Source organism: Neoarius graeffei, chromosome 27, assembly GCF_027579695.1.
Source record: "Neoarius graeffei isolate fNeoGra1 chromosome 27, fNeoGra1.pri, whole genome shotgun sequence".
In the NCBI taxonomy this organism is placed as follows: Eukaryota; Metazoa; Chordata; class Actinopteri; order Siluriformes; family Ariidae; genus Neoarius; species Neoarius graeffei.
The window spans coordinates 22,929,850-22,956,766 of NC_083595.1; positions in this window are offsets into that span (position 1 = coordinate 22,929,850).

Genomic DNA, 26,917 nt, shown 5'->3' on the forward strand with positions numbered 1-26,917 from the left:
ACTGAAGGCCTCTCTCACATTAGCTAATGTTAATGTTCATGAGTCCACCATCAGGAGAACACTGAACAACAATGGTGTGCATGGCAGGGTTGCAAGGAGAAAGCCACTGCTCTCCAAAAAGAACATTGCTGCTCATCTGCAGTTTGCTAAAGATCATGTGGACAAGCCAGAAGGCTATTGGAAAAATGTTTTGTGGACAGATGAGACCAAAATATAACTTTTTGGTTTAAATGAGAAGCATTATGTTTGGAGAAAGGAAAACACTGCATTCCAGCATAAGAACCTTCTCCCATCTGTGAAACATGGTGGTGGTAGTATCATGGTTTGGGCCTGTTTTGCTGCATCTGGGCCAGGATGTCTTGTCATCATTGATGGAACAATGAATTCTGAATTATACCAGCAAATTCTAAAGTAAAATATCAGGACATCTGTCCATCAACTGAATCTCAAGAGAAGATGGGTCATGCAGCAAGACAATGACCCTAAGCACACAAGTTGTTCTACCAAAGAATGGTTAAAGAAGAATAAAGTTGATGTTTTGGAATGGCCAAGTCAAAGTCCTGACCTTAATCCAATCGAAATGTTGTGGAAGGACCTGAAGCAAGCAGTTGATGTGAGGATATCCACCAACATCCCATAGTTGAAACTGTTCTGTAGGGAGGAATGGGCTAAAATTCCTCCAAGCCGGTGTGCAGGACTGATCAACAGTTACCAAAAATGTTTAGTTGCAGTTATTGCTGCATAAGGGGGTCACACCAGATACTGAAAGCAAAGGTTCATATACTTTTGCCACTCAGATACATAATATTGGCTCATTTTCCTCAATAAATAAATGACCAAGTATAATATTTTTGTCTCATTTGTTTAACTGGGTTCTCTTCATCTACTTTAAGGACTTGTGTGAAAATCTGATGATGTTTTAGGTCATATTTATGCAGAAATATAGAAAATTCTAAAGGGTTCAGAAACTTTCAAGCACCACTGTACGTGAATTTGCCTCATAAATTTATCTTTTTCAAAAGGTATCTAGCAGACACCAAACCATTCTGTTGGCTTGAAGTTACCTCCCTTTGTCCATACAAATCGAACCCATTCTTTCCGTAAATGTCCTGCAGACTTTGGGCTGTAATGGATCAAAATTCCGCTTTTTTATTGGCTACACTTGAACAGCCTTGAACAACACACCTCTTAGGAGACATGCTTTGGTTTTAGTTTTGTTGTGAAATAAAAAAAAATAATAATTAAAAACGTGCTATACTTTGCAAAGCAGACGAAGCCAGAAATGCAGCGAACTTTCAAGTGTTGCACATATGATGTCACTTCCTTTGACTTAACAGTAACTTACCAGGAATGCATTCGTGTAATGGTGGACTCAAAGAGCCAAACTTTACCAATTAAATAGAACATGTTCCCGGTCTCGTATTAAAATACAATTTAGACAGTAAACTGTTTAACATGTCTAGTTTAATAAGGTATAATTTCTAGGAGTGATGTCATTTTCATAAGACTAGCACTTTAAATACCTGGGTACTCACACCAGCTGGTCAGACCTGTATGAATTAGAATATTCACAGACATCGCTTGCGGATGTTTTTCTTTTTAAAAATCTATTATATATACAATGCTAGTGTTTAAGCCCTGTGATGACCTGGCGACTTGTCCAGGGTGTACCCTGCCTTTCGCCCGTAGTCAGCTGGGATAGGCTCCAGCTTGCCTGCGACCCTGTAGAAGGATAAAGCGGCTAGAGATAATGAGATGAGATGAGATGCTAGTGTTTAACATGAAAGTTACTGTGGGTTAAACCTTTGAGACAGAGAGAGTGAATCTGGACTATCCTCAGCTGTGCAAGTATCTAAACAGACTTATAAAGTAACTTTGGGAGAAATATCACACTGTAAGCATCACCCTCTTCTTAAATAACTTCATCCCAACTGTTCAATAGGTATGTGAAAATCAGGTCATCCAATCACTGATCACCTGGTTCCCTGCTGCTGATTGGGCTTGAATCATATGCGCTACCATGACTTAATTTATGTCTAGTTTTGAAGCTGTACTTTAGGACTACCCAGAATACACCTGTATTGATGACATAGTCCACAAAATCCTCCATCACCTTGTCTTTCATTTTTTTGTAAATGGTTGTAGAAGTGTTTGAACAAATTTGCAGAAGTCATTGACACATGATATGAAGATAAGTTTTAATAGTGTTGGATCACTTTTTATTTATTAGTTTATACAACTGACTGTCTTACTTGTTATTTTCAAGTAATTTGGAGCATCACATAGTTTTTCATGGTCATACAAATTGGATATCTGGGTAGAAGATGCAGAAATCTGGCTGAAGTTTGCCACTGAAACGGTTCACTTGATCATGATTAATAGTGCTCATATCATGCATTTATTACATTTCTGTGGTCAGTTATGTTGTTTACTATTGATTTATAGTAAAATTTAAAAGAATGATGAGACAATGATTGAAGATTTTGATAAGGAACATCCATTGAATGGTGAAAATTCTGTTTAAAAATCCAAGTATTATGGAAGTTATGACCATTTTTGGTTCACTCTGAGTTTTTAATTAATTGCCAATTAAGTAGTGATTAATAAATCATTTTACATTATTTTCATGGACTTTAAATTACCTGCCACCTCCTTTTTTATTTTATTGAGCTATGTCAAAAGATTTAGAAGTTATAACATTTAGAAGGGAACCTTTCTAGGTTCACACTCTGATCATTACCTTCACTAATTTCGTTGGAGGAGTTTGTTTTCATCTCCATTTGTTTGTCTTGTTTTTGTTTGCCTGTTCCCAATGTAACTCAAAAAGTAGTGAATGGATTTTGATTAAATTTGGTCTACAGCTTTAGTATTATCCTAGGTTCAAGTGATTTGATTTTGATATTGATAATATGTGGCTTGGCAGAGGTACACACTCTACTGAGTGCCCATCTAGTTTTCCTTTGTTTTTCATGTAGAACAATTGACCAAACTTAGCCCAATTTATCAACATTCAAAGTGGAATAACTTTGTTCATATTTGTTACAGAAAGACAAATTAAACAGAATTGTAAAGTTTATTTTAAGCCCTTTTCAGTGGTACCATTTTTGATACAGACACATCAAGTTAATTTTTCTTGTCACATATCTATATTCAACAACTCATGTCCAAGACTTGTCAGTGGAGGGACTGGCTATCTAGCACAAAACAGAAGCCACACAGAACTTCAGCCCAAATTCTAAAGAGTCCATCCACCATTAAGGGCATTTTGTGAAATCTCCCAAGTGGATGATGTTGCCATGTAACAGTAGAATCATAATGCACTGCACCAGAGATTCTACTTGCTTTCACGACTACTTTCTGCTCTCTTTTACTCTACTGATATTTCTACTCCACTGATTTTTTCCCTCACTCTCTTTCTCTTCCAGTCTGATGTCCTCTCCTCACATATTCCATTTCATTCTGACAGTAGTGAACATGGTCAAAACAGACAGTAATAATCTTCCATTGCTAATAAATGCTGCTTACAGTGCTACATTGTTTGATACCGTCTTTTCTGGAAGCAAGACAGTGCTGATAGCCATCAGTGTACTTTAATATTCCAATGGGTAGGTTTGTGTGTATAAATGTATCTGTTGCAGAGGAGAAAAGGGCATTTGATGGATGCTTAAAGTGTTGAAATACTTTTTCAGTTAGAGGAAAAGTTTTTTTTTAACCAGATTGGGACAAAGCATCTCTTTCAAAAATGAAGAAACACAAAAGCGGAGGTTATTGTAACAGCAGGGGAGAATACATCTAGAATGGGATGTTCATCAAGCACATACGGGTTAGGCATCCACAAAGTTTTGCTCATATAGTGTATAATTTGATGGAAATATAAAACATTGCACAAATACTGGCCAAAAATAATGTGCAATACAGTATGTAACATGCAATGTTATGTTAACTTTCACAGAGTTTTATAAAGAAAGGCTTTTGTCACGCTCCCGGGCTCACCTCACACTCTGGACTCCACTTCCCACAATCCCACTTACACACCTGACACTACCACGTGCACTCCATCAGCCAACCCAGAGCCACTTCCTAGGAATGGCTTCCATGAGTTCTAATTGTCATCACCTGTACCTTTTTATTTATGTCTGTGTTTATATCTCCTATGTTTGTTTTGTTCTTTGCACAGTATTGCCTCCACATTTCTGTGAACCTACTGTGTTTATATTTCTGATTGTGGTGCTGTGTATGACCCTTTTTGAATTCCGGTTTCTTCCCGTTTTGCCTCGTCCTTGTGTTTATCTGCTCGTTTCTCTCGCTTCCCTGTTTCTCGACTCCAATTTGCCTAGCCCTTGTTATCTTGCTTGTGTTTTCCTGATTTCTGGTTCTTGGACTAGGGTTGCCACCTGTGTCTGACAAAAATCCTGGACATTTCGACCATCCAATCGACCTTTTTGCTTGTAAGCAACGGCGCCCTTTGCACATCTAACCCAAGACAAAAATTGCCCTTTTACGCTGAAATTGTATTGCTCTAATTAGTAAAAATGACGCTTTTGCTAGTTATTTGTTTAGTTAATTGCTTTACATAATATAGCAGGTCTTCATTATTTTGGTTTATTTCCAACAGTTTTTGGTTGTGGACACCTGGGGACAGTAGTGGGCACAGGTAAAAGGGGAATACATAATTAAGTTATGTTTTGCCGCTTTTCCACTACAAACACGGCTGAGTCGGGCTGAGCCGTGCCGTGCTGAGTCGAGCTGAGTGGGGCTGTTGGAGTTGCATTTCGACTACAACCGCGCTGAACCGTGCTGGCTGGAAGTGGGTGGACACATTGGGTGGAGTTAGCGAAAGTGGGTGGACGTTATGTGATGTCGTTAAGCAGCGCAAACAGTGACATCAGTGAGCTTTTAAGCGGTAGTCTCACGACCCGGATAGTAAACAATAAACATGGAGGACATGGAGTCATTAGTGTTGCTGGTCTTGGTTCTGTGGCTTGTTGTCACCGACAACGCCAACAGATACTGGCAAGAGTGTATAGATGAGGCGAGGCGCATAAGGCTTCATAATTCTCGTAATTCTTCTCCTTCCGGGTTTACGGTGTTTAAAGATCCCAGCATGCTTGCGGGGCGTGTGTGGGCATGTGAGGACACTCCTCCTCACCAATCAGTGCACAGGGGAGTGTCTCCTCACGCCCCCAGCCTCACTCGGCACGGTTTGGCTCGCTTCAGCCCTACTCCAAAACGGTGCGAGTTTTAGGGGCTAAGCAGGGCTGAAGCGAGCTGAGTCGTGCTGTTTTTTGGTAGTCGAAACGCGAGCCGTGTCGGGCTGAAGTGAGCTGAAGCGAGCTGAAGTGAGCTGAAAAAGGGTAGTGGAAAAGGGCCATTTGTTTGCTTATGTGGAATAAAAATAAATAATCTAATTTTTCATTGTATCTAAGAATACCTGAATGTAACAATGTAAGGTGTAGTGTCAAACAGCTTACCTGATTGCTTAGTGTGGTGTGTGCTTTGCTTGTGCTTGCCTGTGCCTCTGCTGCTGGCTGCTCTTGGCTAAACAAATACATAGGAGGACATGTAACTGATATAACTGGGCACATACAGTACATACAGGAGTATGTACTACACTAAACTATTTCATTTAATTCACCAAAACCTTACCTAATCTTCCATTTATATTTGGTGTTTTTCTTTGCTGCTGCTATGAGTCCTGGCTGATTTTCAATGAATGTCTTGAACTCAGTACAGGACAACTGAAAGTTTAGCCTGACTTGAAGCTCAGCCTTCACCATTGCAACAGAGAGTCTGTTTCTTTTATCAGTCCAAGCATCCTCCATTGCCCCTTTTCCACCAAAGCAGTTCCAGGGCTGGTTCGGGGCCAGTGCTTAGTTTGGAACCGGGTTTTCTGTTTCCACTGACAAAGAACTGGCTCTGGGGCCAGAAAAACCGGTTCCAGGCTAGCACCAACTCTCTGCTGGGCCAGAGGAAAGAATTGCTTATGTCAGCGGGGGGGCAGAGTTGTTAAGACCAACAACAATAACAAGACCGCGAAAAATCGCCATTTTTAAGCGACGAGAAGCAGCAGCTGTACAAACGCGAAGTCATCCATTATTATTATTATTGTTGTTGTTGTTGCTGCTGCTTCTTCCGTGTTGTTTTTGCTTTGATATTCACGCCAAGGTTTATGTAAACGTAGCGCCGTAACTGACGTATACAGCGACGTAAGTGACGTATACAGCGACATAATGACGTGGCTCCGCTTAGCACGGCGAGCTAGGAAAAGCAAACTTGTTCTCAGCTGGCTCGCTAGTTGAAATACACATTTTGCCCATCATGTACAAAAAACCGGGACATTCAGTGTCCCGGATTTTTATTTATTTTTTTTCCGGGACAGACCATGAAAATCCGGGACAATCAGGAAAAATCGGGACAGGTGGCAACACTATCTTGGACTCTTGCCCGTTTCATGACCTCGATTTGTCTAGCGCTCACTACTTTGTTGGATTTCCCGGTATTGACCTGGCCTGATTATTGCACATTTGTCTTCTCTCACTGTGTTTTTTATTAAAACTCTGAGTTTATTCTTAAACAGCGAGCGTCTGGTTTGTCACAGCCATGTTACAGCTTTCATTCCGTAATGTGTTTTTAATTTGTTTTTTATTTTTACTGTATCACTTAACTTTTTGGCAGAAGGCACAAAAAAGTTTGTTTCTAATTGTAGTTTAAATTCTGTCTAATAAAGAAGTTAAAGTGAAAACCTGCTTTAATTATTTACATGATATCAACATTGCACAAATCATGTATAATAACATAATTTAAACAGTACAGTCCCCAGATTGTCACACATGAAATTTTAATAGAACTAATCCATGTCATACCTCCCAATTTTTTTCTGTTGGACATGCTAAAAAGACATTGTGTCCCCATAAAATACACTAAGTTAAAAAAAAAACTAACAAAAAAAAAAATCGGTGTTTGTATGCATGTTGCAAGATGTGGGCTGTTCATGCAGGATTCATGTGTGTAAATGTGTTATTTCTGAAATTCATAGTGAAAGTTTATAGGTAAGAAGAGTTTAAAAAAAATTATTCAGAATGGAAAGAAGGGAAACTAACAGATGCGTGTTAACACTGAGCCAATCTTTAATGGACCGAGGAATGGGCTCAATACAAACACCTAAACGCATTCGAAAAATAAATGTTACAATAAAAGAAAATAAAAGCATAGGACATGAATGCAGTGCTCACTATGCTAGGAAACGCATCCTGGGCTGAGGGGTATTTGTGATATTCTATATGTACTACATTTGAAATAGGACTGATTTTCTATTGTTTTTATGTCATGCTGTAATTATAATTTATTGACTAATAGTACACGTGTTACATTGAATATGCTCACATGTGCATTACAGGAAATAAATTACAATAAAATATATACAGTGGTGCTTGAAAGTTTGTGAACCCTTTAGATTTTTCTATATTTCTGCATAAACATGACCTAAAACATCAGATTTTCATACAAGTCCTAAAAATAAAGAGAACCCAGTTAAACAAATGAGAGAAAAAATATTATACTTGGTCATTTATTTATTGAGGAAAATGATCCAATATTACATATCTGTGAGTGGCAAAAGTATGTGAACCTCTAGGATTAGCAGTTAATTTGAAGGTGAAATTAGTCAGGTGTTTTCAATCAATGGGATGACAATCAGGTGTGAGTGGGCACCCTGTTTTATTTAAAGAACAGGGATCTATCAAAGTCTCATCTTCACAATACATGTTTGTGGAAGTGTATCATGGCATGAACAAAGATTTCTGAGGACTTCAGAAAAAGCGTTGTTGATGCTCATCAGGCTGCAAAAGGTTACAAAACCATCTCTAAAGAGTTTGGACTCCACCAATCCACAGTCAGACAGACTGTGTACAAATGGAGGAAATTCAAGACCATTGTTACCCTCCCCAGGAGTGGTCGACCAAAAAGATCATTCCAAGAACAAGGCGTGCAATAGTCAGCGAGGTCACAAAGGACCCCAGGGTAACTTCTAAGCAACTGAAGGCCGCTCTCACGTTGGCTAATGTTCATGAGTCCACCATCAGGAGAACACTGAACAACAATGGTGTGCATGGCAGGGTTGCAAGGAAAAAGCCACTGCTCTCCAAAAACAACATTGCTGCTCATCTGCAGTTTGCTAAAGATCACGTGGACAAGCCAGAAGGCTGTTGGAAAAATGTTTTGTGGCTGGATGAGACTAAAATAAAACTTTTTGGTTTAAATGAGAAGCGTTACGTTTGGAGAAAGGAAAGCACTGCATTCCAGCATAAGAACCTTAGCCCATCTATGAAACATGGTTGTGGTAGTATCATGGTTTGGGCCTGTTTTGCTGCATCTGGGTCTGGATGGCTTGCCATCATTGATGGAACAATGAATTCTGAATTATACCAGCAAATTCTGAAGGAAAATGTTAAGACATCTGTCCATGAACTGAATCTCAAGAGAAGATGGGTCATGCAGCAAGACAACGACCCTAAGCACACAAGTTGTTCTACCAAAGAATGGTTAAAGAAGAATAAAGTTCATGTTTTGGAATGGGCAAGTCAAAATTCTGACCTTAATGCAATCGAAATGTTGTGGAAGGACCTGAAGCGAGCAGTTCATGTGAGGAAACCCACCAACATCCCAGAGTTGAAGCTGTTCTGTCTGGAGGAATGGGCTAAAATTCCTCCAAGCTGGTGTGCAAGGCTGATCAACAGTCACCGGAAATGTTTAATTGCAGTTATTGCTGCATAAGAGGGTCAAACACCAGATACTGAAAGCAAAGGTTCACATACTTTTGCCACTCAGAGGTATGTAATATTGGATCATTTTCCTCAATAAATAAATGACCAAGTATAATATTTTTGTGTCATTTGTTTAATTTGGTTCTCTTTATCTACTTTTAGGATTTGTGTGAAAATCTGATGATGTTTTAGCTTATATTTATGCAGAAATATAGAAAATTCTAAAGGGTTCACAAACTTTCAAGCACCGCTGTAGTTAGCCTGTCTTATGCCCGGGTCAAATGCCGCACCCCATATGGGCTGAACCCGATTTAAACAAACCCAAACAATGGGTTTTGCTCACCCGCATCCGTCTCGGCCCATGCAAAGCATGGCGCCCGACCCGAGCCTATAATATAAATAACTATATAAATATTACACTAACTTCACTTAAATATATATTATATACAAATTATATCTGGGTAATGATGTAAAGAAAATGAAAATTGAATATGCTGTAATATAAACATTAAAATAACATGTTACACTGAATTCTACTGTTGGTTTCAATGTAACGTGTTACACTGCATTCCACCAGTTCTACTGGCAGCGATATACCTCCCTGAATAGATAAGTTTTCAGGATGTGTTTAAAAGCATCTACATTGGTGGCGTTTCGGATAAGCGCAGGCAAGCGATTTCATCGTTTGGATGCTGTGACAGTAAATGACCGGTCACCCAGAGTAGCTAGGGTTCTTATATTCGGAAACTGAAATAAGAGTTTGTTGTCAGAAGATCTTAGATTGTATCTAGAAGCAGTTTTGAGTTTTACTGGTTCTGTAATATATGCAGGAGCTAGTCTATTTAAAGCTTTATAGCTAAAAAGTAAACTTTTAAACTGAATTCTGTAACTAATCAGTAACCAGTGGAGACTAAACAAGAAGGGAGTGATGTGATCAATGCGTCCAACATTTGCAAATTAGCCTTCCTGATACAACCCTGGTTCCAAAAAAGTTGGGACAAAGTACAAATTGTAAATAAAAACAGAATGCAATAATTTACAAATCTCAAAAACTAATATTGTATTCACAATAGAACATAGACAACATATAAAATGTCGAAAGTGAGACATTTTGAAATTTCATGCCAAATATTGGCTCATTTGAAATTTCATGACAGCAACACATCTCAAAAAAGTTGGGACAGGGGCAATAAGAGGCTGGAAAAGTTAAAGGTACAAAAAAGGAACAGCTGGAGGACCAAATTGCAACTCATTAGGTCAATTGGCAATAGGTCATTAACATGACTGGGCATAAAAAGAGCATCTTGGAGTGGCAGCGGCTCTCAGAAGTAAAGATGGGAAGAGGATCACCAATCCCCCTAATTCTGCACCGACAAATAGTGGAGCAATATCAGAAAGGAGTTCGACAGTGTAAAATTGCAAAGAGTTTGAACATATCATCATCTACAGTGCATAATATCATCAAAAGATTCAGAGAATCTGGAAGAATCTCTGTGCGTAAGGGTCAAGGCCGGAAAACCATACTGGGTGCCCGTGATCTTCGGGCCCTTAGACAGCACTGCATCACATACAGGCATGCTTCTGTATTGGAAATCACAAAATGGGCTCAGGAATATTTCAAGAGAACATTATCTGTGAACACAATTCACCGTGCCATCCGCCATTGCCAGCTAAAACTCTATAGTTCAAAGAAGAAGCCATATCTAAACATGATCCAGACGCACAGACGTCTTCTCTGGGCCAAGGCTCATTTAAAATGGACTGTGGCAAAGTGGAAAACTGTTCTGTGGTCAGACGAATTAAAATTTGAAGTTCTTTATGGAAATCAGGGACGCCGTGTCATTCGGACTAAAGAGGAAAAGGATGACCCAAGTTGTTATCAGCGCTCAGTTCAGAAGCCTGCATCTCTGATGGTATGGGGTTGCATTAGTGCATGTGGCATGGGCAGCTTACACATCTGGAAAGACACCACCAATGCTGAAAGGTATATCCAGGTTCTAGAGCAACATATGCTCCCATCCAGACGACATCTCTTTCAGGGAAGACCTTGTATTTTCTAACATGACAATGCCAAACCGCATCAATTACAGCATCATGGCTGCGTAGAAGAAGGGTCAGGGTACTGAACTGGCCAGCCTGCAGTCCAGATCTTTCACCCACAGAAAACATTTGGTGCATCATAAAATGGAAGATACGACAAAAAAGACCTAAGACAGTTGAGCAACTAGAATCCTGCATTAGACAAGAATGGGTTAACATTCCTATCCCTAAACTTGAGCAACTTGTCTCCTCAGTCCCCAGACGTTTACAGACTGTTGTAAAGAGAAAAGGGGATGTCTCACAGTGGTAAACATGGCCTTGTCCCAACTTTTTTGAGATGTGTTGTCATGACATTTAAAATCACCTAATTTTTCTCTTTAAATGATACATTTCCTCAGTTTAAACATTTGATATGTCATCTATGTTCTATTCTGAATAAAATATGGAATTTTGAAACTTCCACATCATTGCATTCCATTTTTATTTATAATTTGCACTTTGTCCCAACTTTTTTGGAATCGGGGCTGTACATTCTGTACACATTGGAGTCTGTGCAGCTGATTACTACACAAGCCTTACAGTAGTCAAGGCAGCTTGTCACAAGAGCATTAACTAATATCTGAGTACAATCGAAACTGAGAAACTTCCTAATTCTTCTAATGCTATGTAAGTGGAAAAATGCAGCCTTACACATTATTAATGTGTGTGTCCATCTTTAACTGTTCATCAAACCAGCAACCAAAGTTCTTTACTTCACTAGCCAGTGCGATTACACTGTCACCGACTCGCAAACAGTCTATATTAACTTTCACAAGTTGCTGTCTTGTCCCTATGATGACACATTCTGTTTTATCATCATTTAGTTTAGCCTGTCTGACAACATCCATTCTCTGATGCTCACAATGCAGTTTTCCATGGCCTCAACGGTAGCTGATTGCTCATTAAAGAAGATGTACAACTGTGTGTTGTCAGCATATGCATGGACATCAGGCAGATTACATTTGATAATTGCTAACAGCTTGCTAGCATAAAGGACAAACAGTAGGGGACCAAGACAAGATCCTTGTGGTATGAAGTACTTTGCATCAAACCTCTTTGATGTCCCACCATTGATTGATATGGACTGGGATCTGTTGTGTAGTAGGTAGGACTTGAACCAGGAGTGCACATGCCCCGAGATACCAAAGTCTGTGTGTAGATGAACAAGTAAAATAGTATGATCTACAGTATTGAAAGCTGAGCGGAGGTCGAGGAGCACCAGGAGAGTAACATGCTGTTGGTTCATATTAAATAATGTCATTCTTGACCCACAGTAGTGCAGTTTCAGCACTGTGGAATTCACAATATGAGGACTGGGCTTTGGGATAAAGCTCATTTTCAGTCAGATGATCATGGATTTGACTGAACACAGCTCACTCAGTTAGTTTGGAAGCAAATGAGAGGCTGCTGATAGGACTAAGGTTGTTGAATGTCACCTCTGATCTTGTTTTTTTTTCAGTCTCGGGTGGATGTTGGCTTGTTTCCAATAGTCCAGTAAAACATCCAGTTTGTAATGACAGGTTTGTCATCCTGGTAAGTACTGGTAGAAGGACATCCAGGCACTCCACTACAAGGGCAGTGGGCATGGGATCCAAGGAGCAGGACTTCTTACTTGATTTACCAATGAAGCACATGACCTCATCCTCACTCAGGGTTGTAAATGAGTCAAAGTGAGCTGAGCACATAGAGGGAGGCTCTACAATTAGGTTAGAGCCAGCGGCAGTTGCATCAAGTTCACTGCAAATGCACTCAATCTTTTGCATGAAGAAATTTCCGATGCCATTTGCTAACCCAGCACTGTCACAATCAGTCTGGCCCAGGCCTTCCAAGTGGCGTGTGTTGCCAGTTGCTCAGTTTTACCCAAGACCTGCTCTGCCTGCTCCTGCTCTGTGGCCAGCCCCACCTACTGCTGATTAGTTAATCAACAACAATACTTTAACCTAGTCTTAGGATTGTGTCTTTGTGGAATTATCTTCCTGCTCACACCAAGCTCCTATTGGATACTTTTTCTGGACTCTCGGTTCTGTGTGAGTTTTGGGATTATGGACTTTTGCCAGATTGGAACTTTGTTCTGGATTCTGTTTTTGGCTTGTCTGGCACTTTGCTCTGCCTTAGACTTTTCCTTTGAGTTATGAACACTGTTAATGTGTTGTGCCTCAACTGTCTGACTGGTCTGACTATGCAATGACAGTTTGTGCCAGTATCTGCCCTTTTGTCTGTTACCATTGAGAATTTATATTTTGTGTGAAGATTGGTGTGAAGTCACATTAAAGCCCCCCTATTTTCGGAACTGCCTTTGAGTTTGGATCCTAATCTGCTCTTTCAATCATAAGCTGCGATAGAATAACTCTGCCATCATGGACCCAGCATGGAGGCAAAGCAGCCACTGAGAGGCAGGGCTCTGTTGTCGGCTATTCCCAACTAGAAATCACTCAGATGTGGTAGACCTTTCCCACGTTTGCACAAACTATGTACAGTGCTCAGCGTAAATGAGTACACCCCCTTTGAAAAGTAACATTTTAAACAATATCTCAATGAACACAATTTCAAAATGTTGAAAAGACAAAGTTTAATATAACATCTGTTTAACTTATAACGTGAAAGTAAAGTTAATAATATAAACTTAGATTACACATTTTTCAGTTTTACTCAAATTAGGGTGGTGCAAAAAAAGAGTACACCCCACAACGAAAACTACTACATCTAGTACTTTGTATGGCTTCCATGATTTTTAATGACAGCACCAAGTCTTCGAGGCATGGAATGAACAAGTTGGTGACATTTTGCAACATCAATCTTTTTCCATTCTCCAACAATGACCTCTTTTAGTGACTGGATGCTGGATGGAGAGTGATGCTCAACTTGTCTCTTCAGAATTCCCCATAGGTGTTCGATTGGGTTCAGATCAGGAGACATACTTGGCCATTGAATCACTTTCACCCCGTTCTTCTTTAGAAATTCAACAGTGGCCTTAGATCTGTGTTTAGGATCATTGTCATGTTGGAAAAGTGCATGATGACCAAGGGCACGGAGTGATGGTAACACCTTCTCTTTCAATATAGAGCAATATGTCTATGAATTCATGATGCCATCAATGAAATGCAGCTCCCTGACACCAGCAGTACTCATGCAGCCCTGCATAAGGACACTGTGACCATCGTGTTTCACTGTAGGCACCATGCATTTTTCTTTGTATTCCTCACCTTTGTGACACCATACAGTTTTAAAGCCATCCATTCCAAAAACATTTATCTTGGTCTCATCACTCCAGAGTATAGAGTCCCAGTAGTCTTCATCTTTGTCAGCATGGGCCCTGGCAAACTCTAGGCAGGCTTTTTTGTGCCTGGGCTTTAGGAGAGGCTTCTTTCGTGGACAGCATCCATGTATGCCATTTCTCTGCAGTGTATGCCGTATTGTGTCACAGGAAATAATCAAGTCAAGTCAAGTTTATTTGTATAGCACTTTTAACAATAAACATTGTCGCAAAGCAGCTTTACAGAATTTGAATGACTTAAAACATGAGCTAATTTTATCCCTAATCTATCCCCAATGAGCAAGCCTGTGGCGACGGTGGCAAGGAAAAACTCCCTCAGACGACATGAGGAAGAAACCTCGAGAGGAACCAGACTCAAAAGGGAACCCATCCTCATTTGGGCAACAACAGACAGCCTGACTATAATATTAACAGTTTTAACATGAGGACAGTTTCGTTGATGTTATAAACTCTTCATTGATGGAAACTTGAGTGCAAAACTGTTCATGATGACTGCAGTCCTAAAGTTAGCAAGACAACTGTAGTCCTCAGCCATAAAAGCATTACTGTAAGAGTCCAGAGCATCCTCCAGGTATAACCCTCAACTGTCCCCATGGGGCCATCCTTCACAGGAGTGGCGCGATAAAACTCCGACCAGTCACAGGGCACCAGGATGGACCAAGCAGGTCCGAGGGGCAGAAGAGGCCAGCATCTCAATCCCAGGACCAACATGTAACTCAGAGGGACAGATTGGGGGGGGGGAGAGAGAGAAAGAAAACACATGTTGTTAGGTATGCCCTAAAAATGACAAGTATTAAATCTGTGTGGTAGGCTCGCAGAGATGAGTGTCTTTACATCAGGCATAACACACAACAATGGCATGTTAATATGGTAAAAAATATATCATGACCTGCTCTGGCTGGATGCTTGATTGGGTGATGGGAGCACACTCCTCAGCAATGATGAGATGCAGATGGGACCCTTAGGGCTGGCCAAGACAATTCAGTTACATTTCACCGGGTCTGGGACATGCGACAGAAAGTCTGATGGCCGATTCTCTGCAGGCTACGATAGCCAGTCAAGGTCTCCACCCTCTCCACCAAAAGATTTCCTGTTGACTCCATGTGACTCAGAAAGACAGATTTGGGGTGGGGGGGGAGGGAAAGAAAACACAGGTTGTTAGGTATGCCCAATGTCACCTGAATAAGTAGGAGCAGTATACATATTGCACCGAGTACAAGCAGGGACTCCGGCAACTAACGATGACAGCATAACTAAAAGGTGAGAGCCAGAAGGTAACACAGGCATGAGGGAGCCCCGGGACATAAAGCAGCCAGCCACTACACCGTCAACAAACTCGAGTGAGCAAGCGAGTGGGGACTGACAGCATTCATACATCCCAGTTTACCAAAACACTCTATGTCTGAGGACCCTCTAGATCTACACCTTTACCTCATAAACACCATTAACAAAAGGCTTGACTAAACAGATATGTTTTCAGCCTAGACTTAAATGCTGAGACTGTGTCTGATTCCCGAACATTACTTGGAAGGCTGTTCCATAACTGTGGGGCTTTGTAAGAAAAGGCTCTGCCCCCTGATGTAGCCTTCACTATACGAGGTACCAGCAGATAGCCTGCACCTTTTGATCTAAGTAGGCGTGGCGGGTCATAGAGGAGCAGAAGTTCACTCAGGTACTGTGGTGCGAGACCATTTAGTGCTTTAAAGGTCAATAGTAGTATTTTATAATCAATACGAAATTTGATTGGGAGCCAATGCAGTGTGGATAAGACAGGCGTGATGTGGTCATATTTTCTAGTTCTAGTAAGGACTCTTGCTGCTGCATTTTGAACTAACTGGAGCTTATTTATGCACTTATTGGAACATCCAGACAGTAAGGCATTACAATAATCCAACCTGGAGGTAACGAAAGCATGGACTAGTTTTTCTGCGTCACGCAATGACATTAAATTTCTTATCTTTGCAATATTTCTGAGATGAAAGAAAGCTTGGCTTTCCACTTCTTTAGATAACTGCAGTGAACTTGCATGCCGATTTTCTTCAACTCTTCTCATCAGAAGACACTCCTATCAAGGCGTTAACTTCCGTGGACAACCTGGACGTCTTTGTGAGATGGTTGCAGTTCCATCTTTCTTAGATTTTTGTACCACTTTTGCTACAGTATTCTGACTGATAAGTAAAGCTTTACTGATCTTCTTGTAGCCTTCACCTTTGTGGTGTAAAGAAATTATTTTCTTTGGGGAATTCTGAAGAGACAAGTTGAGCATCACTCTCCATCCAGCATCCAGTCACTAAAAGAGGTAATTGTTGAAGAATGGAAAAAGACTGATGTTGCAAAATGTCGCCAACTTGTTCATTCCATGCCTAGAAGACTTGGTGCTGTCATTAAAAATCATGGAGGCCATACAAAGTACTAGATGTAGTAGTTTTTGTTGTGGGGTGTACTCATTTTTGCACCACCCTTATTTGAGCAAAACTGAAAAATGTGTAATCTAAGTTTATATTATTAACCTTACTTTCATGTTATAAGTTAAACAGATGTTATATTAAACTTTGTCTTTTCAACATTTTGGAAATTGTGTTGTGACGGAGCAGCTCCATCACTGACTGTGGCCAGCACAACACACACACACGTACTACGCATCTCTCTTCCCCTCCCCGAACAATAGCGTGACCAAGGGTGCACACTTGGTAGCACAAATGTAAAGACGCATACACGCATACACACAAACAGATGAAAACTTACCCAGTCTATAGAAATGCTCCGCCATAACCTACCCATCCGCTTCTGGTGGCAAAACCGGGCGGGAGAATAGGCGTCACTTATATAGAGGTGTGACGCGGGGGAAGACGGGTCAGGTGATGCAAAATAATATGTTTTAATAATAATGTCAATCTGGCCATGGTCATAGTATGTGTATATTTTTGTGGGATGTTTGTGATGATTATTTATGGGAAAAAAAACGAACACTACAATGAAGGGAAGTTGTTTATGTTTCTTTTGAGGCCTAGTGGGAGGGGCTACAGGTATAAAAAGGGGCTGCCTGGGCCCTACTAAGAGAGTGTGGTGAGTTATGGAGAAGGTAACAGGGAGTCTTGTGTTGAGTTGTTGAAGAGCTCATTTTTTTCTCCCCCATTTGTGTATATAGTGCATTTCTGTTAAATTATTGTTTTTGTTTCCTTCATGTTATTTGGATTTTGGGTTGTAAATACTGGCACTGCTTGCACCTGGTGAGGTGAGGACAATAAAGAAAAAAAAAACCCAAAACCATATTTTCTGACTGAGCCTGTTTTTTTTTTCTTGGTTTTTTGGGGGGGTTTCAAAAGAACCCCGCAACATATGGTGTCAGAAGTGGGATGGCTAGTCGGAAAAAAACCCTCATTCCCAGGCGCACCGGCCTGCATTCCCAGCGGAGAGAGCAGCCAGTGGAAATGGCGGCCGGTGGTGCCGACCCAGAGTGGGAAATGGACAGAGAGGATGAGGAGGACACCTGGTGGGCCCCAGCTGTTCCTGCAGCCCTGGCAGCAACAGGCAAATCAGCAGGAGAGTTGGTGGTTATGATACAGGACTTTTTGGCAGCACAACAAAAGAGAGAGGAGGGCCTGCTGGCAGCAATCAGGGGCCTGAAGGCTTCTCTTCCATCAGCTCAACCTGCTGTCCCGCCACGCCAAAGGAATTTGCCAGGTGCCACTACCGCACCAAGCACAGTGATGGCCTGCATTCCCAGAATGGAACTGCCCACACCAGCACCCCGACGTGTGCAGAGGGACACGTCACCAGCAGCATACATCCCGTTTCCAGAGGCGGACCAGCCAAGACCGGACTGGAGGCCCTATGGCGAGCCCAGAATTCCCCAATACCAACTTGGAGAGGACATAGAAAACTGTCTACTATGCTTTGAGCGTATGGCAAAAACATGGCATTGGCCAGAGAGTGAGTTGGCATGCTGCCTTGTGCCACTACTGACAGGAAAGGCGCTGGAGGCCTACACAGCGATGGACGAGGAGAGGGCCCACTGGTATCCAGACCTGAAGATGGCACTTCTGGCCAAATTTGACATCTCTCCAGAAACCTACCGGCAGCAGTTCAGGTCTATGACAGTGCCACCTGGCGAGAACCCGACTGAGACCTACCACCGCCTGAAGGGACTCTACCAGCGCTGGATATGGCCAGAGCAGCACAGCAAGGAGCAGATCGGGGAGATCATCATCCTGGAGCAGCTACTGCTGGTCCTGTCACCGGAAGTACGAACCTGGGTAAAGGCGCATGAGCCAGCGGAGGGGCTCATGGCTGCCAAGCAGGCAATGCAGTACCTCAATGGCCAGAGAGGGGGCCCAGCTTCATGCTCCACCAGTGCAACACCCCGACCAGCATTCCAGCCACCGCAGTCACGGCCCGGGAGGAGAGAACATTGACCGGAGGTTCCAGGTACCACCACCAGCACTGCCCCAAACCAACAAGCCTATGGTAAGGAGTTTGTGTGTGTTTTTTTTTTTTTTTGCCAGCAGCCAGGCCACAAAGCATCCATTTGTCCTATATGGAAGGCAAAGGTCACTGGCGCCTGCTATGCACCACGTCTGGGGGGGGCCCAATGAAAATAACACTGGTTGAATGCAACACCATAAAATTGTCAGTATAAATGGGCAGCAGGTTACTGCTCTCTTGGATACTGGGAGTTTCACATCCCTGATTAAACACTGCTTGGTGCTGTGGGCTGTGTGGACTATAGCAGACAGACACACATTTTGTGTGTGCAAAGGGATAAGTGACCCAATCCCAAAGCGGATATAACAGTGACTATTGATGAACAATCTTACCTGTTGACTTTTGGTGTAGTTGAGAACTTGCCTGTTGACATAATTTTTGGATGTGATTTACCTCTGTTGATGAACTTACTGCATGAGAGGGAAGTGCCAGCAAAAACAGACAGTGGGGAGGATGGAGATGCAAATGTGTCATGTCCTGTGATCACCTGAGCCCAAGCTAAAGGTGTCCAGCCACTCCCAGACTTGGACAGTAGTCTGTGCGAGGGTGGCACTAAGGGCCCAAGAAAATCCCGTCGCCAACGCTGCTTTGAGAAGCAGCTGAGGCAAACTGAGCTGGAGGGGGAGAGTGCAGTTAAAGAAATGTGGGAAGTGCCTCAAAATATTTCTGAGCTGCAGAGGGAGGATAAAACTTTGATAACATTGTTTGTTTGCTAAGGTAGGGAATGAGGCAAATGGAAGTCATGTGGGGAGGGAAAGGTTCATTCTGGATAATGATGTGCTGTATGCTGCTGATAGTGAACATAGGCGCCTGGTTATCCCTGCTAGCTGTAGACAACTAATCATGCATCTAGCACACACACTTCCATGGGCTGGACACCTTGGCAGTAACAAAACATACATGTGCATCAGTTCACGTTTTTATTGGCCCTCCATGTACACGGACATCCAGAAATATTGCACCACATGCCCCACATGCCAGAAAACATGCCCTGGCCGCAAGTCTGACAGAGCATTCCTGCAATCCCTTCCGATCATCTCCACTCCATTTCGCAGGATCGCAATGGACATTGTTGGGCCCTTGGTGAAAAGTAGCAGAGGTCACCAGTACATCTTAGTTATCTGTGACTATGCCACGCATTTCCCTGAGGCCTTTCCCCTGCAGACCATCACTGCTCCCACGGTACTGTGGGCGTTGGTGCAATTATTTTCCATAGTGGGAATACCAGATGAGATCCTCATGGACCAAGGGACGAACTTCATGTCACGGTTGATGCAGCTTTTCCAGAAGCAACTGGACATCACAGCCATTAAAACCACGCCCTACCATCCACAGACTGATGGCCTGGTGGAAAGATTCAACCAGATGCTGAAGAGGATGCTGCAGAAATTCGTGGATGATACTGGCAAAGACTGGGACAGATGGCTGCCCTTCCTGCTTTTTGCCTACCGGGAAGTTCCCCAGGCTTCAACTGGCTTTTCCCCATTCAAACTGTTGTATGGCTGGGAGGTACAGGGACCCTTGGACCGCCTACGAAAGAGCTGGGAAGGGCCCTCCACCACTTAAAGCGACAGAGGGGTGGTGCAGTTCATGCTGAAGATGAGGGACCGGCTGGAGAGATACCAGGAGGAGGCCAAGGTCAACCTGCAAGAGGCCCAGAAGAGCCAGAAGGCCTGGTATGACCAACACGCCCGACACCGGGAGTTCCAGCCTGGCAAAATAGTCCTGTTGCTGCTCCCCTCCTCCAACAGCAAGCTACTGGGAAAATGGCAAGGGCCATACCACATCACCCGCAAGATGGGGCCAGTGACCTACAAGGTACATCACCCAGACAGGAAAAAAAACAAACAAACATATCATATCAACCTGCTGAAAGAGTGGAAAGAATGTGATGTCCAGGTTCCAGAAAAGGCGCTGCTGGTGAGGGAGGTGAACCTGGAAGATGAGGACGAGGTGGAACCCAAAGAGCTAGCGGTGCCTGCTGCGCCAGTGCTGGAGCACCTTGAACTGCAGCAAGCTTCACAGCTGATCGGGCTCTTCCAGGAGGTCCCTTCCCTCTTTGCGGCAAGGCCAGGCAAGACCACTCTGGTCGAACATGTGGTACGCCTCAAGGACAGCCGACCAGTCCGCCAATGTCCCTACTGTGTCCCATAACAGCTGGTGGGGAAATTGAAGCAGGAGATAGAGAAGATGCTGAAGCTTGGGGTAATTGAGCCTTCCAACTCGGAGTGGTGCAGTCCGGTAGTCATCGTTTTCAAGAAGGATGGCTCACTGTGCATCTGTATTGACTTCAGAAAACTCAATTCCATCTCTGAGTTCGATGCATACCCCATGCCCAGAATTGACAAGTTGCTGGAAAAGATTGGAGCAGCCAGATACATCACCACCCTGGATCTGTATAAGGAATACTGGCAGGTGCCCCTGGAGAAGTCATCCCGGCCATACACAGCATTCCAAACACCAGCAGGACTTTTCCAGTTTACGGTGATGCCATTTGGCCTGCATGGAGCACCTGCCACCTTCCAGTGACTGATGGACTGAGTCCTCCAGGGTTGCGACCACTGCAGTGCAGCCTATTTGGATGATGTGGTGATCTTCAGCAACACCTGGGAGGAACATTGTGAACATCTCTCCCTGGTCCTGAGGAGAATCCAGGAAGGGGACTGACCCTCAACCTCTCGAAGTGTGAGTGGGCCCGGCAGGAGACCCAATACCTAGAGTACCAACTGGGGTGAGGACAGGTGCGGCTGCAAGTGGATAAGGTGGAAGCTATCCAAAACTCACCGCAGCCCTGCACCAAGAAAGAGGTCCGGTCCTTCCTGGGATTGGCCAGTTGGTACAGACGGTTCGTGCCTCAGTTTGCCACCATCGCTGCCCCCCTCACAGCACTGACCAGCAAGGACCAGCGGAACCCCATAACCTGGTCCACGGACTGTGAAACCACCTTCCGAACCCTGAAGAACTACCTGTGTTCCTCACCTGTTCTCCAGAGCCCCGATTTCAGTAAATGGTTTCTGGTTCAAGTGGATGCCTCTGCAGTGGGCCTTGGGGCAGTCCTGGCCCAAGGAGGCAGGGGAGAGGAACAACCAATTCTGTACCTAAGCCGTAAGCTGCAGCCATGTGAGACCAGGTATTCCACAGTGGAAAAAGAGGGTCTGGCCATAAAGTGGGCACTGGAGAGCCTGAGGTACTACCTGCTCAGATGAGAGTTTGACCTGGAGACTGACCACAGAGCTATAACCTGGATCAACTCCATGAAAGATCACAACACCCGCCTAACTCATTGGTACCTCTCACTCCAGCCGTACCGGTTCACCATCCACCATTGAGCAGGCAAGGCCAACGTGGTGGCAGACTACCTTTCGAGGTTGCTGCACATCGCCAACCTCCGGGAGGAGGGGGATAATGTGACGGAGCAGCTCCGTCACTGACTGCAGCCAGCGCAACACCCACGCGCGCATGTGGGCTCAACGGAGCTCTCCTTTATTTGCATAACAGCGTGCATACTAGCATAACGTGATATTCTTAATCATGTTATAAAAACAGGTCGGAATTGATGGAGAGTGGGGTTGCCTCAATGGTTTAGGCTACATTTAAAATGTTGTTCAGTTTGTTTCTCCATATGGAAAGGGAGCAACTAAGCTGGCAAAGGCTGCCATGTGCAGTTGTTTCTGTATGCGACGGGCTACTTCACAACAAAATAATTACAGCTTGGGCTTAGAGGGCAAACAATACATTTTCACTCGATTCATGTGTTACCTGGCTGGTGGGGCAGGGGAAGAGCTGACTGACTGCCCGATGTGTTGTCTGCGCTACGACAAGGCCGTGGCTTCCAGGACGCTATGCTGCTGCAACCTCACATTGAATGCACCTGCACACTTGTTCACGTGACAGAACAAGAGAGACAGAGGTCCGGTGTGTGTGTGGACGGGGCACACATCGGGACATTATTTTCACACATGCTTTTAATACCACGGCTTTTCTAAAACATCATGTTGACATTGGCCTCAGTAAACTGTAAAAAAAAAATTCAAAAGGGCACTTTTTTGGACAGAGGGCAGAGGGGCAGGTGCTTGAGCACCACCTCGTGTCTATCTGTGCACACCACTGGGTATCTGTCTATCTTTGGCCCATGTTCCAGAGGTTGTTCATGGCTCTGAGCTCAGTGAGGAGCTGGATCTCTCCAATGTTCCTCTGGAGTATCTGGATCTTCAGCAGGTTTTCAGCAAAGCTAGAGCAACTTCTCTTCCCCTACACCACCCTTATGATTATGGCATATATTTGTTACCTGGCACTGCTCACATAAAGGGTGTATCTTAGTCCCTTTCTCCTCAAGAAAGGCTATGGACACCTACATATGAGTCTCTGGCAGCAGGCATTATTCAACCCTTCTCTTCCCTGGCTCAGGCTAGGGTTTTTCTTTATTGAAAAGAAGAATAAGAGCCTAAGGCCATGCATTGATTACAGTATTGATTATTGATTATGGTTTAAATGACAGAACAGTGAAAAATTGTAACCTGTTACCCTTGATGTGAACTGTTGCAGGGTGCTAGGTTCTTTACAAAGTTGGACCTCTGGAACACCTAACACCTGGTGTGGATAAGAAAGGGAAATACATGAAAGACTGCATTTAATATGCCGACTGGGCTGAGTACTTAGTTTTACCTTTCAGCCTTACCAACACACCAGCAGTACTTCAGGCACTTGCTAATGATGTTCATAACTTTCTTATTTGGTTTGTTCATTTATCTTGATATTTTTTCTTCACCTACCTTACAATCTCACCATTGCCATGTTAGACAGGTTTTACAGCACCTCCTATAGAATCAGTTGTATGCCAAAGGTGAGAAGTGTGAATTTCCCAAGGAAAAAGTTTAATTCCTGGGCATTGTTGTTTTCTCCTAGTGTCATCCAAATGGACTTTGGCAAGGTCAAAGCAGTGTCTGAATGGCTTACTCCCTCCTCCTATTGAGAGTTGCAACATTTTCTTGGCTTTGCTAATTTTTTTTTATAGAAGATTCATTCATTTGAAACTACAGCTCCATTGTGGCTCCCCTCACTGCACTCACATCTAAGCATCGATTTCTCTGGGACAATGAAGCTGACAAGACCATCTCCTTGCTCAAATCTCAGTTCTTCCCCTACCCCTATTCTGGCTGTTCTTGATCCATCCACACAATTTGTGCTCGAGGTCGACGCATCTGACAGAGGGGTGGGAGCTGTTCTTTCCCAGAGATCAACCAAGGATAATGGGATGCATCCTTATACTTTTTATTTTATTTTTCTTCTCATGGACTGATGCCAGCAGAAAAAATTATGGCATTGGGGACTGGGACTTTCTGGTAGTTAAGGTGGCATTGGAAGAATGGAGGTACTGCTTAGAAGGAATTTAGGTATCTTACATTGTATGGACTGACCACAGAAATCTTGAGTCTTTTAAGCCTGCCAAGTGTATCAGTTCACATAAGGCCAGGCTGTCACCCCCCCCCCCCCCCTTTGTTTTAACTTTAAAGTGCATATCCTGGACCAATTTCGGTTTTTTATATGAAAGTATGTCCCTTTACACCAGGGCTTCTCAAAGTTTTGATAGGTGAGGGCCAATTTAGGGACCCAACATTGAACTGAGGGCCGCCAAAGGGGCAGGGGGAGAAAAAGAAAAAAAAACTGGAAAAAAATCCCATTTGTAATCTGTAGCGCGAATCGCGTGTGGGTGGAGCACAGAGGACGGCAGGACAGAGATCAGGTTTGTTAACCGGCTTTATTGCCACACTTTTCAGAGTTGCAACACTGTTTTCACTAGCGCGAGAGACACACACACACACACAGCGTCTCGTCCGGTTCTCCCTCTGCTCTCGCTCTCCCTCCTTAAATAGGGCGGTTTACTGGGGAGAACACACAAAACACAGGTTAATGACACTCAGGTGAAGCGATTCTGCCACTTACCTTCCCCAACTCCGCCCTCCTGTCACAGACCGGTGCTTGACCACGCCCCCGCTGCCACATACCCCCACCGCCCGACTCAGGCCGGGCGCCCGTCCGGCCCGCAGCCGACTCCCCCCCCCTTGACGGGAGAGGAAGTCCGCCACGACCATCTGCGCCCCCGGCCTGTGGACCACCTTGAAGTTGAAAGGTTGGAGCGCCAGATACCAACGGGTGATCCGCGCGTTGGCATCCTTCATGCGGTGGAGCCACTGGAGGGGCGCGTGGTCCGAACAGAGGGTGAAAGAGCGCCCCAGCAGGTAGTAACGGAGGGCGAGGACCGCCCACTTGATGGCCAGGCACTCCTTCTCGATAGTGCTGTAGCGCCCCTCACGCACTGACAGCTTCCGGCTGATGTACAACACTGGGCGGTCCTCTCCCCCCACCTGCTGGGACAAAACGGCCCCCAGCCCTCTGTCCGACGCATCCGTCTGCAACAAAAAGGGGAGAGAGAAGTCAGGGGAGTGCAAAAGTGGCCCCCCACACAGTGCAGCCTTTACCTCAGAGAAAGCCCGCTGGCACTGCTCCGTCCACTGGACCGGATCTGGCGCCCCCTTTTTAGTGAGGTCAGTCAGCGGGCTGGTGACGTCCGAATAATTAGGTATGAACCTACGATAATAGCCAGCCAGCCCCAGGAACTGTCTCACCCCCTTTTTGGTCTTGGGTCTCGGGCAGGCCGCAATCGCTGCTGTCTTATTAATTTGGGGACGCACCTGCCCGTTACCCAAGTGGAAGCCCAGATACCGTACTTCCACCCGCCCAATCGCACACTTCTTCGGGTTGGCAGTGAGCCCCGCCCGCCTCAGCGACCTAAGGACGGCCCTCAGGTGTTGCAGGTGCCGCTGCCAGTCATTACTATAAATGATTATGTCGTCTAAATAAGCGGCTGCATAGGTGGCGTGGGGCCGGAGGATCCGGTCCATCAGCCGCTGAAACGTAGCGGGCGCCCCAAACAGCCCAAACGGAAGTGTGACGAACTGGTGTAAGCCGAACGGTGTGGAAAAGGCCGTTTTTTCCCGGGATAATGGAGTCAAGGGGATCTGCCAATATCCCTTCGTCAAATCCAGTGTCGAGTAAAAGCGAGCCGTGCCTAGTCGATCAAGCAGCTCATCAATACGAGGCATTGGGTACGCGTCGAATTTAGACACCGCATTGACTTTTCTATAGTCCACGCAGAACCGGACCGAGCCGTCGGCCTTGGGAACCAAGACCACCGGGCTGCTCCAGTCACTGTGGGACTCCTCGACGATGCCCATTTCGAGCATGGCCTGAAGTTCTTCCCGAACCACCTTTTTTTTGTGTTCGGGTAATCTATAAGGTCGGCTACGCACTACCACCCCCGGGGGCGTCTCTATGTGGTGTTCTATGAGGTTGGTGCGTCTGGGCCGGGGCGAGAACACATCCGAAAACTCGGCCTGCAACTGGGCGACCTCCGTGAGTTGGGTCGGGGAGAGGTGGTCTCCACAGGGGACCGGAGAGGTGCGAGATGCCAATGACCCTTTTTGGATCTCCGGCCCCAGCTCCGCCTTCTCCGGAACTACCGACACCAACGCCACGGGGACCTCCTCATTCCAGAGCTTCAGCAGATTGAGGTGGTAGATCTGTAGCGCCCCCTCCCTGTCCGTTCGCCTAACCTCATAGTCGACATCCCCGACTCGCCGTGTGACCTCGAAGGGCCCTTGCCACTTGGCGATTAATTTGGAGCTCGACGTGGGCAACAGGACGAGTACCTTATCTCCCGGAGTGAACTCTCTAAGGCGCGTGCCCTTGTTGTACAGGCGGGTTTGCCGTTCCTGGGCCTGCCGCAAATTCTCCTGAGTTAAGTGGGTGAGCGTGTGGAGTTTTGCGCGCAGATCCATAACGTATTGAATTTCATTTTTGCTCTGCGAAGGTCCCTCCTCCCAATTTTCCCGCAGTACATCTAAGATGCTGCGCGGCTTACGCCCATACAGTAATTCAAATGGGGAGAACCCCGTGGAGGCTTGGGGGACCTCTCGCACTGCAAACAACAAGGGTTCGAGCCACTTATCCCAGTTACGTGCGTCCTCACTTACGAATTTTTTGATAATATTCTTGAGGGTGCGGTTGAACCGTTCGACTAAACCGTCCGTTTGTGGGTGATACACGCTGGTGCGGATCGGCTTAATACCCAGTAGCCCATACAGTTCGGCCAGTGTTCGTGACATAAACGAGGTGCCTTGATCAGTCAGAATCTCTTTCGGGATTCCGACCCGGGAGATGACGTGGAAGAGAGCCTCTGCAATACTACGTGCGGAGATATTGCGAAGAGGCACCGCTTCCGGGTATCGCGTTGCATAGTCCACCAGAACCAATATAA